This window comes from Camponotus vicinus, unplaced genomic scaffold (genome assembly GCF_025532165.1).
Source record: "Camponotus vicinus isolate PSW18456_S1 unplaced genomic scaffold, iyCamVici1.0 SCAF_3, whole genome shotgun sequence".
NCBI classification, from domain to species: Eukaryota; Metazoa; Arthropoda; class Insecta; order Hymenoptera; family Formicidae; genus Camponotus; species Camponotus vicinus.
Window position 1 is genome coordinate 17,109,069 of NW_028141967.1, and position 13,229 is coordinate 17,122,297.

The 13,229-nt window shown below is 28.4% G+C and overlaps 1 long non-coding RNA gene and 1 pseudogene across 2 annotated transcripts; one reads left to right on the plus strand and one right to left on the minus strand.

The window, feature by feature from the left end:
- The first annotated feature begins 814 nt into the window (after nt 1-814).
- On the plus strand, nt 815-12,182 carry LOC145968053 (UPAR/Ly6 domain-containing protein qvr-like; annotated as a pseudogene). Its single transcript, XR_014437656.1, has 5 exons — nt 815-1,101; nt 2,669-2,805; nt 4,913-4,960; nt 6,360-6,506; nt 6,844-12,182. The product of XR_014437656.1 is annotated as a UPAR/Ly6 domain-containing protein qvr-like (transcript).
- LOC145968056 (uncharacterized) lies at nt 3,264-3,957 on the minus strand. Its single transcript, XR_014437657.1, has 3 exons — nt 3,676-3,957; nt 3,416-3,582; nt 3,264-3,310 (listed from the first exon to the last, which is right to left on the minus strand). It is a non-coding gene; the product is annotated as an uncharacterized LOC145968056 (long non-coding RNA).
- Nucleotides 12,183-13,229: the final 1,047 nt, after the last annotated feature.

Genomic DNA, 13,229 nt, shown 5'->3' on the forward strand with positions numbered 1-13,229 from the left:
AAATTGTTAGATTTCATCTAATTATTATGAGCAAAGAATTTATATGTAGTACTCATAATATGGATTTTGCAATGTATCACACTTTATTTTTATTACTTATAATAGCATATACCATTATCAGACTCGCTCATTTAAGATATTGATTCATATGGCTCGGTGTATTTATTTTCTTTTATTAATGATAATTTGGAAGGAAGAGCCAAAAGTGCAAACGTATCCTTAAAAGACATATGTCCACAATATTATTTATTCAATATATTTTCATATGTATAAAGAGTATTCAACATATATAAAAATAAAAATTAGTAACTTAAGTATATCTTATACGAATGAGATTCATATGAGAATTCAATAAAAATTGTTTGCCTGATATTTATGATTTATTTCACGAATATAACGATGTCCGGCTAAAATGACAAACACGAAATGATACATCGATTTATAAATATACGAATATTAATTATGAAAAACATGGACATTACGAGTAGATATATATATTTTCTTATTTCTGTAATTTTATTTAATTAGAATATATTCGAAATTCGCATTATCGAATATACATTTTACACACATATTAACACATCTCTAATAAATATAGTTACAGTTTATTTCAAATCTCACATATTGTGCTACTATGCATATTTTGTCGAAGAACAGCAGCTTCGTTGATATAGTTAGCGATAGCACGTGGCATGGACTAACGTTATATTGATCGAATCTACTTGAATCGGAGCGTCGACTCGTACGCTTGTCAGTTTCCTAAAAACATCTACGTACCTTGGTATAATCGCGGCTGCGTAGTCGCACCATGGCATCTCACGAAACTGCATCATGCTGCATCGTGCCCTGGTTAGGCTCATTTCGCCGTCACCATGCACCGGTGATGTAACTCGTCGATAAATGTGCTGTGTCTTAGCTTGAAGAGAAAGGTGCTCGATATCCTTACAAAATCGACAATCGAAAATCAAAACAATCCAAGCTTGCGAAGGATGACAGTAACTAGTAGGCGAAAATAGACTTTGTGTTAGGCATCTTCTAAGAAAAGAATACCAGTGTTTGCAAGAAAATTAAAACTTCTGGATTTAGTGTAAAAAAGAAAAAGTATGTGCAAATTTAAATCTATAATGCATTAAAAAATCTGCTTTATAGCCTGAAATCGCGAAAGTTTACGATTACAATACAATATTCTAATTTTGAATAACTTAATTATATGTTTCGCTAAATATAGTTAATTTAACATTTTTTTACCTATTATTATTAACATAAAACAATAAAAGATAACGTTGCATATGATAATATGAATATTTAAAAAGAGTTATATATGACACTTCATAACTATAAAATCTGTATGTTTTGAAGTGATTAAATAAGTAATTTTTAAAACTTTTATTGCAGAATATAAAGAAATAAATAAGAAAAATTTAATATGGTACAGAAAAAAATTAAGTCTAAAACATTTATTAATTTTTATGAAAGAATTATATTATTTGATTTAATTTTTATCAATTCTTTTTTTATTCACATAGTTTTTACTGAGTGATAATGTTTACAAGTTTACTCTCTAAAAGTGAATCAGTGTATTATCACTGTAATCAGTGCTGTACTTATAACTGCTTGTAATCAGTGAGTATTTACTGTTTTTCAGTGTATTATCACTGAAAAACAGTAAATACTCACTGATTACAAGTAATCAGTGCTGTACTTATAACTGCTTGTAATCAGTGAGTATTTACTGTTTTTCAGTGTATTATCACTGAAAAACAGTAAATACTCACTGATTACAAGCAGTTATAAGTACAGCACTGATTACAGTGATAATACACTGATTCACTTTTAGAGAGTACGATTAAAATATTTGATGGCATAAAATTAATAGTTCATTTAACAAATAATACATTTGTTTGATATGTAATGTATCATAATTGATACTATAGTTTAAGTGTAAAAGTATTTAAATATGTTTAACATAATATTTAATTCATTATTGTCTAAAATTAATCTACCATTATCTACAGAATTATCACAAAATTCCATATTGCTGAATGATTATTTCCCTTGTGACTATTTAAATAATTTATTACGTTTATCTCATTCAACTAATTGCCTTAAAAACTTAATTATGACAGTTCTCAAATATGCGCGCATAAACATTCAAAACAAAAAACGCAAAAAAGACACACATAATAATAAAACATTAATTAATTTAAAATGTTGTTTTAAAAAAAGTTTCATCGATTTTTCTTTATTAAACATATATAACACATACATACATGCAATACATATAATAATTCATTATTTTAATATATATACGAAACATATTTATTAAATTAAATTACACTTATTGTTAGTAACAATAAAGAAAAACATTTTTTATTATCTTTATCTTTTAATCTTTATCTTTTGCAAAAAATGTCACATGAACAAAATATTCTAATAAATAAGTCGAATAACAATAATTTACATATTTATTCTAATTACAATTTCACAATTATTACTATCTCAAAAGCTTACATTAAAATCAATAAAAAATTTATAATAAAAGTATTTATATTATAAATGATATTCTCTCTCTAACACTAACCTAGATCTACAAATTTTTAGAGATCTGTTTTAAAAATCTAAATTTTCTTATTTATATTTTATAAGATTGATTTACGTAATTTTTCAGCAAGATTGTTTAAAATAAACGGCCGAATCAGCTCATCAAGCACCGTTCGATACTTGAAAAAGTCTCAATATGACACAAAGCTAGACGAGCTATAAGAATATTCGCCGTCAGGATGTGGACAAATCACTTAATAGTAGGTAAGTGTGTCCTCCATGACCTTTTCATCTAATACCGACAAACATTTTTCTACATATCTCTCTCAGGAAAATAGCATTAAAATAAGCCTCTCATTTGCGCAAATATTCAAATATATATTTAATGTCTAATTTCTGTAGTTTAAAATTGAAGAACAACTAAATAATTTTATTGCTTGGAATTTTTAAGACAAAAATATCATAAGCAAATGTCAAACCATATATTAAAGTATAGGGTATATTTTTCTTTAGATGCAAATTTTAAATTAAGAAAATACAAATAATCTTGTTTGATTATACATCAAGACGTCGTTAATTTTGGAAAAGTTTAACTTAATAAATTAGTATAATTCTTATTTACAATTGTTATAAATCTTATTACGAGTCTAGATCATAAATATTATTATGTATTCGATTAATCAACACGCGTATAGTCCCTGCCTCCGTGCTGCTAGGTACATGGTACGTACATCCATGAGAAAAATCCGCTTGAAAATAATCTAAAGGACTGAATATAAAAGATGGATATATATTAATATTATATTGTTTCTTAATTCGTTGAAAATAATTATGTTAAAAAAATAGATGTTAAAATTTATAATTTTTTACAAACTTTATATTGAAAATACGAATTCTTTAGATTTAATCAAATGCGGCGATTTATGTTCTGAAAAGTGTGTCTGTCAGGCATCTCCAAATTTTTCTATTTATTAATACAAATACTTTTGACTGAATATCTTATTCCATTCAAATGAATTATTTCATTCCTATGAAAATAACCTGCAAAATATATATTATAATATATAATAACGTAATAAATATATTTTGCAAGTATATATTTTGATATTTCTAATTTTATTTTTATTTTTATACTTATGTATTCCGGACATCTGTAACATTTTTTATTCCATCTCCAAGAAACTTTCCATATACGAAAAATCTTTATATTTCCCACAAATTATGTCAGATCTGTCACTTTAATTATATCAGATTTGTCATTTCAATATACCAGCCGGATTTGATAATAGTTATCGAAAGTTGCCAGGGTAAGAATATCGATCCAATTCACTCATCTTTTTACAATATTTTGCTATAAACCACATTTATAAACCACACTTTATGTTCTATATTAGACAGCAAATGAAATGTAATCTTTCCCATTAATTTAAAAAATTCTTATACATATATCCCACAGAAATTTTTAATAGTTTGCTCTGTTGTACCTAATGTATATGCGTATTAAAAGTATGTAAAAAATATAGAATCCGAAAGTTTAATTACTATTTACGTATCGTTCTAAATATATATATATATATATATATATATATATATATATATAAAACTAAAATATATATATATATAAAATATATATATATAATGTATATATAAAATGTATTGAGATATACCTCTTCATTATATATATTATATGTGAAATCTCTATCTCTTATTATTTCAATCTAATTTTTTAAGATTATTCTATAAGTATATAAAATAAAATGTATTGATCAGCCAAAAATACAATCGAATTTAATCCTTAGAATACAGTACAATACATATAACGCATCATTTATATTATTCTATTCTTTGTTCTATATGGTATGCTTTGTATGGTATTCTTTGTTCTATATGGTATGCTTTGTGTTATTCAATTTACATTCCTATATTGTATACATCATATATATGTCATACTTCATATCCATATATGCCATATTTTATATCCTCCATATTCTCGGCCATCAAGCACCGGACAGAAATTTTTATATATTTACTCATAAGTGTGTTCTATAAGGATAAAAAGTCTAGCAAGCTTCGAATATATTTAGCAAATCTGGACATGTCTGCCGCACAATTCCTCAATCAAGTAATAGCATTATTAGATAGCGCAACTATCAGCGGTTCCCAACATCATTACATATACATTAGGGCTGAATAGAAGCAGTAGCGATTGTAGTGATAGTCGCAGCCACTGTAGCCCGGCTGTATAATAGCGCTAATACTGTCGCTTGTGTTATCAGATTTATATATACACATATACATCGAATTAATTAAACTAGTAATCTGCGTGCCAACGCACATTGCCTAAATGCAATAACCGATCTTTCGTTTTCAGCGGCAATTTTACTCGCGGTTGCCAACGTCTGTCGTGCAGATTGCCAGAGTGAGTTGTTAAGCCAGCTTACTCTCCTAGGTGTGCTTGTATCGTGTCGTCGAATTCCGTTAGGCTCTCGATGAAGCTTAATGTGTTGCGGCCAAAGACTTTCAAAGTATTTACTTTCAGGATATCCTCGGGGAAGAAACATTCTCCGCCGGAAATTAATCGGCCGAGTTCGTTTCCGCCCTGAACTGGACGAGGAACGCACAAAATTCATTTATTACTAAAAATCTATCTCTTGACAGGCTATAACAATAAGATGTGTTGAATTCTATTTTCGGTAAACCATAAATAAAATCACAATTATCAAATCGATAATTTAATCCTATTCTCGTCCAGTTTCATCCAGCGCATAGCTACGTCAATACTCGCGTTTCTTTTTGTGCCATGAAAACCGAACGTTGCCTCATATTTATTTTTTAGAACTCATGCGCGCGCGAACGTCCATCAATGCAAAAATCTTACATGAGATGTGCACTTGGAAAGTGATGTGTTCGCGGAGTAAAAATCTGATATTTCTAGATATCTCCATCAGCACGACTAGATAACAAGTCCAGATTAAATAATTTACCTAAATTCTTAATCTATTATAATAATTTTTAATCTCACATATTGATTTAATTTATTAACTAAAATCATTTTTTTTAATTTCTTTTTAATCTATTATAACTACTTGTTTAGTGCTAAACGTGAGTGTTAAGATTAAAATTTGCTATAAATTTGTTCATTATATCGTGCCTATTATTAATATGTATTTCATTTTACAAATATATTTGTAATAAATATAATAATAAAAAACGACACTAAATACTATTATAGAGTCAAAATATCTATAAAAATGTAAAGAAAATGAGCATTGTTACAAAAAGTTGTGGTTAATCACATAAATGAATCATTAAACTTTGACTTCGTGTACATTCTTTTCCGAGTCCCTGGCGAAAATAAGAAACTTTATAAAGCGTTAACAACCGTTGAGTGAGGGTTTTCTGAGAGTTTATATGCTTTTCAAACTTTGTAAGAGCACTTACATAACGCTGTTGGGTTTTGAATGCTTATCAAACGCTGCAGTGTTGCAATTTTTGTTCTACAAACTCTTTATATAATGTTACATGAAAGTTTTGCAATGCTGAGGTAACATTTTTCAGAGTACGTTCAGTAAACGTTGATACATCTTCGTGTACAGAGTTTACTCAGACTTTTCAAACGTTTATGTTTACGCTATAACGTACAAACGTCTTTTAAACGCTGCAGTGTTGCAATTTTTGTTCTACAAACTCTTTACTAATCGTTTTTAAACTCTCGACGAACTTCCACAAACGTTCATGTAAACGCCAAACAAACGTCTCATTTTTGCCAGGGGTGCGATAAAGGCGATACGTGATTTTGAAAATGTCTCTATTTGCAGGTCGATCCCTTATCTGTTACGAGTGCGACTCAAGATCGGATCCCAGATGCAAGGGTCCTTTCAACGACACTATACGACCCAGTGAACAACTACCCGTGATGAGCTGTAACGGATGCTGCGTGAAAATGGCCCGCAACGTGAATGCATGTGAATATTTAACTTTGCTATAAAAAATTATTCTAGAAAATATACAAATTTCTATATTATTCTAGGTTTTAGATTAAATTTTTATTGACTAGATTTAAAAATTTAATCAAAAGAATCTGATGATTTTTACATAATTTTAATAATTAATAAATAATATATTTTATTATAATAAATAATTTATATTATAATGAATAATTAGTAGTATAAGTTTCAAAGGTATATTAAAGATATAGCTTTTATTATATTATAAATTATATAGATATGTTTATGTTGAATCATGACTTTATAAGAAACTGTAGGAGTTTAATTGTCGCTTATCATTCTCTTCTGCTTACAGCGAATGAGAGCGTGAGGAGAACCTGCACCTCGGAATTAGACATAAACTTATTCATGGTAAAGGATGGAACGTGCATGATGGAAGGTACCGGCACTGGTCACATGTGCTTCTGTGAGGCGGATAAGTGCAATCATGTATCCCCGATCTCACGCTCGAATCCCGTACTCCTGCTGATCCTGTCGACAATCCTTGTTCTACGCTCGGCCGTCTTAGGAGCCTCCAGCTTGCTTTGTAGAACATTGCAATCATCATACGTTGTATATCACTAATTAATTCGAGCCACCTAGTGGCGTCCAACCTTATTCTTCGTAGAGATTCTAGCGAGTCAACAACACACTCGTCGGAACGAACGATCGAGCAGGCTTCGAGCCTGAAAGCTAGACCCTTCGAGATGTAAAAGAAAGAAATAGCCGAAAAAAAGTTAAAAATAGTTGACGTGTCACTGTAGTTATAATTTTGTGTCTCTTTCAAACGCGCGTCATCGATCCAGCCACACACAATCGCGTGTAGAAATATAAAATATATATTTCTATGATATAAATATTTTATCAAAATTACATATCTTACATAGATTTAATAGATAATAGATCCATAACAGAGAATTTAAATCCTGAGATGAACTTGATACATATTGAACGCTGCAAAGAAATTATAAATATATATATGGATAGTAGATCTCTGCAAAAATAATATTTATTCATCTATTCTTATAAGAGATTTTATTATGCATTATAGTAAATAATTAAATTAATTTTACATTATATTTATAGGAAATATAATCTGAAAAAGTAGCTGAAAAAGAGCTATATTATTTCCATTCTATGAAACTTGATCGTATATAATTGTAATAATGAATATTATGATAACAGAAACAAAATTCAATTTTCTCCTACTGTAAGAATTGCACAATTTGTGTGCATCGTTCGTTCCGATCATTGGTCTTATTGTTAGATACCATAGGAAATATTTAAACGTTTCTTATGTAGCAATCATCCCGATATTCCAATTGATTTCTCTGACAATTTGGATAAGAGTTCGAGTTCTTTGTTAGTTGCTCTTTGAGCAAGCATGGCTAAGATCTTTGCAATGCATTCGTCATAAGCTATGAGAAAAAAACTTTATTAAAAAAAGATAGAGTATATAAAATAAATGTTTAAAATATGAATAAAATTGAATATTCATATTAAATATTAAATGTACCTCTATTGAATATTAAAAATTAAATCTGTTTAAATGATGGATCTAAACTATATTTGTAATATAAAACGGAGATAATACAATAATCTATTAGAGAAAATATTTTCAATTTTCTGATATATAGCATACAAATTACTCCGAGTTATTTATCTACATAAATTGTGTAACTTTGCATTTTTTTCTTATTTAAATACAACATTTTTTATGCTTTATATACTTAATTATCATAATGTGTTATAAATTTTAATTATACCTCTCAATTTTAGAATTAAGAGAAACGTCTCATTTATAAATCAATAAGTAAAACCGAAATTCAAACCCAATCATCAATATTCACTGAAATTAGATTCTTTTCTCGGTATTATTGTTTCATCTATTCAATCGTCATCTGGGAGAACAAAGATAATTAATTAATCATTTATCCTTAGTATTACAAAACGAAAAACCAATATGGATACTCTGATTTTTTCTCACGAAATTGTACTATGTTGTTTCTTTTATTCTAATACGACAATGTTCGTGTAATTTAAAAAAATATATGCATGAGAATATTCAAAAAATTTTTAAGATTTAAATAAAATTAAATAAATGAATTAAGGTTTTATGAATTCAAAATTGTAATTTTTTTCATGCAATAATACAAATAATGTATAAAAATATTAAATATTAAATATTAAATAAAATATTTAAAATATTTAAAAACAAGCGAATATAATTCTTCGAAATAATTACAATTTTAGTGATATATATAACAAAACAGAGAAATAAATTGAATAGACATCTTTCCGAATTATACCTTCGCGTTTATGTTTATTGCTTTATACATGCGTTATTTCTTGCAATTGTCTATTTAGTAAACTTAGTATCGCACATACAATATACGTCCAAAAATAATTATTATGACGATAACGACGATATTATAAAGAAAAACAGTGCTCATTCGTCAAGAAAATTTAATCAATTTAGCAAAGAACTTCCTTGATTCCACTCAATCACAACTCTCACTCACTATTCTTCACACCGTCTTTTTTTCTCTTTCTCTCTTCATCATACAATACACTCTTTTCTCATTCTTTTCATTTTTCACCGGCGCAACTTTGTGATAGATACTTTGCTCGTTCGTTATTCTAGTAATTTTCATGCTCGAAATGACGGGAAAGCATTGAATCTATGATGAAAAGGCGAACTTGTATTATAGAATAACTACTTAGATAGCATGATTACAGCATGCACATCCAAGACAGCACTGACAGACGCAGAACCGGCCGGAACAAACAACGAGAATGACGTTTTGAATTCCGGAAGTTATCAAAATATATATACATATACATATATACCCATGTTTTTCGGAATTTTTAATACGTCAACATATAGAAAAGTTCAGAAAGATTAAAATTTCAATTCGCTACTCAAAACTCTTTGAAACTTTAAAAATCTTGAAAAATTTCGTGTTTTAATTTTAAAAATTTAAGAATTTTTTCAGGTATATAAAAGTTGGATTTAAAATTTGGAAACTTGAAAAGTCTAGAAATTTAAAAAGTAAAATTCTAACAATATGAAAATTTTCTAAATCTTCTGAAAACGGACGCACACTCGAGCATAATCGATACAATGATGAAGTTGCAACTAGAAAAAAATTGGATCATAGACGAAAATGAAATTGAATGCATGGATTGTAGCATTCGCAATGCTGTACGAATTATAAAAAGTCAACGTAGAAAAATTTTATTTTTAATCACGATGACTTTAATCATAAACCTGAATCTTATATTTGCACATGGTATAAATTAATATAGAGTATCTCTCATATATGTACATATCATATATTTTTGAACAAAGATGAAGAATAGAAAACATACAAAAAAGGAGAAAAGAAAAAATCATATTCAAATGCTATTATATAATTGATTTCTTCTCTTAAGTAAAAATATTCCTTTTCATCAATTTCATATAAAAATATCTTTTACATATATATTTGTGATGTAATGCTTTATAAAATAGTTTAGTTTAATTGTTTAAATAACTATTTCCATTTTAGATAAAAAATATACTTACGTTTAATTATGATCTATACAAGGGATAGTTTTGACGCATTCGACTTTCAAACAACCGTGCAGCAACATCTTGCATGAAATTGCATGGCCCCGTCGTTATTATTCTTGTGTGTGGATGAGTATTCTACTTCTAATCAGTGATCAAAAGCGAACAGCGTACCCACTAAATTCTTAAATCTTATTACATGCGTTATCGAATTATATACAAGTTATATAGGCAATCATTGAAATCTAAAAGATTCAAAATTTTGTTCACGCTCATGCATATCCAAGAATTATATCGCTGTTTTTTTCTACCTATGACTCGTTCGATTGCAATCACAACAAGAATAATAATAGCATTCTTAAAAATAATAGTTGTAACAATTGAATAACCTCCCAGATAGCCAAGCTTGATATGACATATTCAGCAAACAAATGCATCGCATGTATTATTATATATTTGCAGTATACTTGCTGACATCAAAATAGAATGCGTTACGAATGCAGCTGTATGTCTGCTTCTACATGCAATCAATTAACGAAGCAAATGGTCTGCAATATTGGTATATTACGTTGTCTACAACATGTCAGCAATATGCTGACACGTTGCAATTAATTTGTTGTTATTAGTACATGAATTCATGTGAGTTCAACGTAACAGACATAATGCTGTCTCACCTTGTCTCTAGTTTGTTAAAATTAGTTGCTTCAACAATTATTGGCAACATGACAGCAACCTCATTGCATTTGGCTATCTGGGCTGTGATAGCTTCCACTGATGAATGCAACATAAAACAGACGAAAAACAAAGCACAATGTGGGCCTTCAGTTTCGTTTCTACCGCAATTAAGGAGCTTGTTGCTTCTGATAAAAATCATACTCAGTTGCTAAATCAAGCTTAATCCCATTCGAACAGATCTCAACCATATAAACAAAGAAAACTGTTGAATCATCGACTTGTGGCATTCGAATCCGTATATGTAAATTAGTTATATATAGCTTTATTTATATATAATGCAAAATTTCATTTGACTAGTATTTATCAATAATATAAAATATAATACAAAATTTTCATTTAGCTCGTATTTATCGATAATACGCAATGTATTCGTGAAATAATTTTATTTTTAATCGAGATACAAATCATGGTCATCAAGCCATCTCTTCACAATTAGGAATATCATGCAAAAAATGAATGCAAAAAATTTTAATGTCATCGATTGCCACTCGATGATAATGCAATCCTCGCCTCCGAATGCAACCGTCCATCGATGAAATCGCTCAAGACTAGCACGGCCAAGCTGAACGCGCACGTCCTCACAGAGAGGCTTCCGAAGCGGAGCCTCTTGCCAAATATGCTTCGGTATTTGTTTGATCGATGGCGAGCAGACCGATGTTTCTCTGGCAAGCCATGGGGCTCGTGTCGTGTCATTTGTTCATTGTCGCACGCACGGTTGCGAGGCTACCCATTTACGTTTCTATTGCGATCTATGCTCTTATATCTCTCCTCTAACCTTTTAAGTTTCCTCTGTACCTTCAATTAATTTCATGCAGCATTCTTTAATCTCTCAATCTAAGGTGATTTGTTTTATATATTAAATATAAGCGCCCTTCGCGCGAGAAAACTGCTCGAGTTGAATTATGCTAATTATATTTGATTTCCAATAGCTAGTTTACAAACTGATATTGTTTTTCTTTTACGAGAATAAATTTCTTTGATTTAAACAAAAATTATTATGTGATATATTTCAAACTTGTTTATATTTGTAAATATATTTATCTATGTAGATTCAAGAATGTTTCTTATACATAAGAAAGTGTTACACTATTCACGTCACATCTTGATAAAAGAATAATGAGAGGTAAACTAAATAAAGTTTTACCTAATTAAAGTATAGTTATCTAGTTTATTAATTCTTTCTTGAATAATTCTGAATCATAGTTTAGTTTCTTAGATAATTCTAAATCATCAGTGTGTCAAAATACATAGGGTGTTTCCTAAATATACATACCCAGCAAACACCAAGTAACAGTTATATAACTGTTAGTTATAATTTCCTACTCAACAATATAACTGTTACATGTTATATAACTGTTATGTGTTAAATAACAATTATATTGTTGAGTGGGAAATTATAACTAACAATTATATAACTGTTACTTGGTGGCTGCTGGGTATATATATATATATATATATATATATATATATATATATATATATATATAGATCAAATCTTAAAATAATTTTCCAATGAATTCAGAATCTAGTTATTCAGCTAGTTATCTCTGCTTAACCAGCTAGAGTTATCTCTGACTAGAAATTTTTTATCATTCTATCATGATCATAAATATTTTTAAAAAATTAGCTGAGAAATGTTGAAAAACAAATGAATGAAAAGAGCAGGTTTCTTCGCTTCACATCTGGGTCGCAGCGGAAACATGAAAATTCCAGTATCGAATCCTCGCTTACTAGTAATAATCAGTATTAAATCTAGCCTCGCAGCTGAAAAATATCTACGTTATAACTAGTAAATTAGCCTATTTATGATATGAATTATTTAATATAGCAATGCAAGGACAAATATAGATATAAGGAAGAATATTTTAATCCTTTAACTCAATAACTTAAATTTCTAATTTTATGTATTAGAAATTTGATATTTGTCTCAAGATGTGAACTCAAAATAACAGTTAAAGGATTGATATTTAGAATATATTGTATTCCTGTAACATATTGTTCTACGCGCTACACATATGCGATTGTATAATTATATAAGTATATATGTATTAGAGACAATTGAAAAAAGTATATATACATACATATATATATATATATATATATATATATATATATATATATATATATACTTTCATTTTATTGTAATATATCATAAAGTTATGACATGTGTTACATTTTATTTGTAAATGTAGAAATAAATGGCGATGTGAATATTATATATAATAATATATTTCTATTATCGCCGATGATAAAATATAAAGTGATGATAAACATATCCTTCGGTCTCAAGTGATTAAATAATTAACATATTTTACCACATTAATAGGTTTTAATCTATTTTTATAAATTTCGATAAAAAATATCGATTTAACTTGACTTAACTAATAATTTGAATCCAGCTAAATTTTACTTTT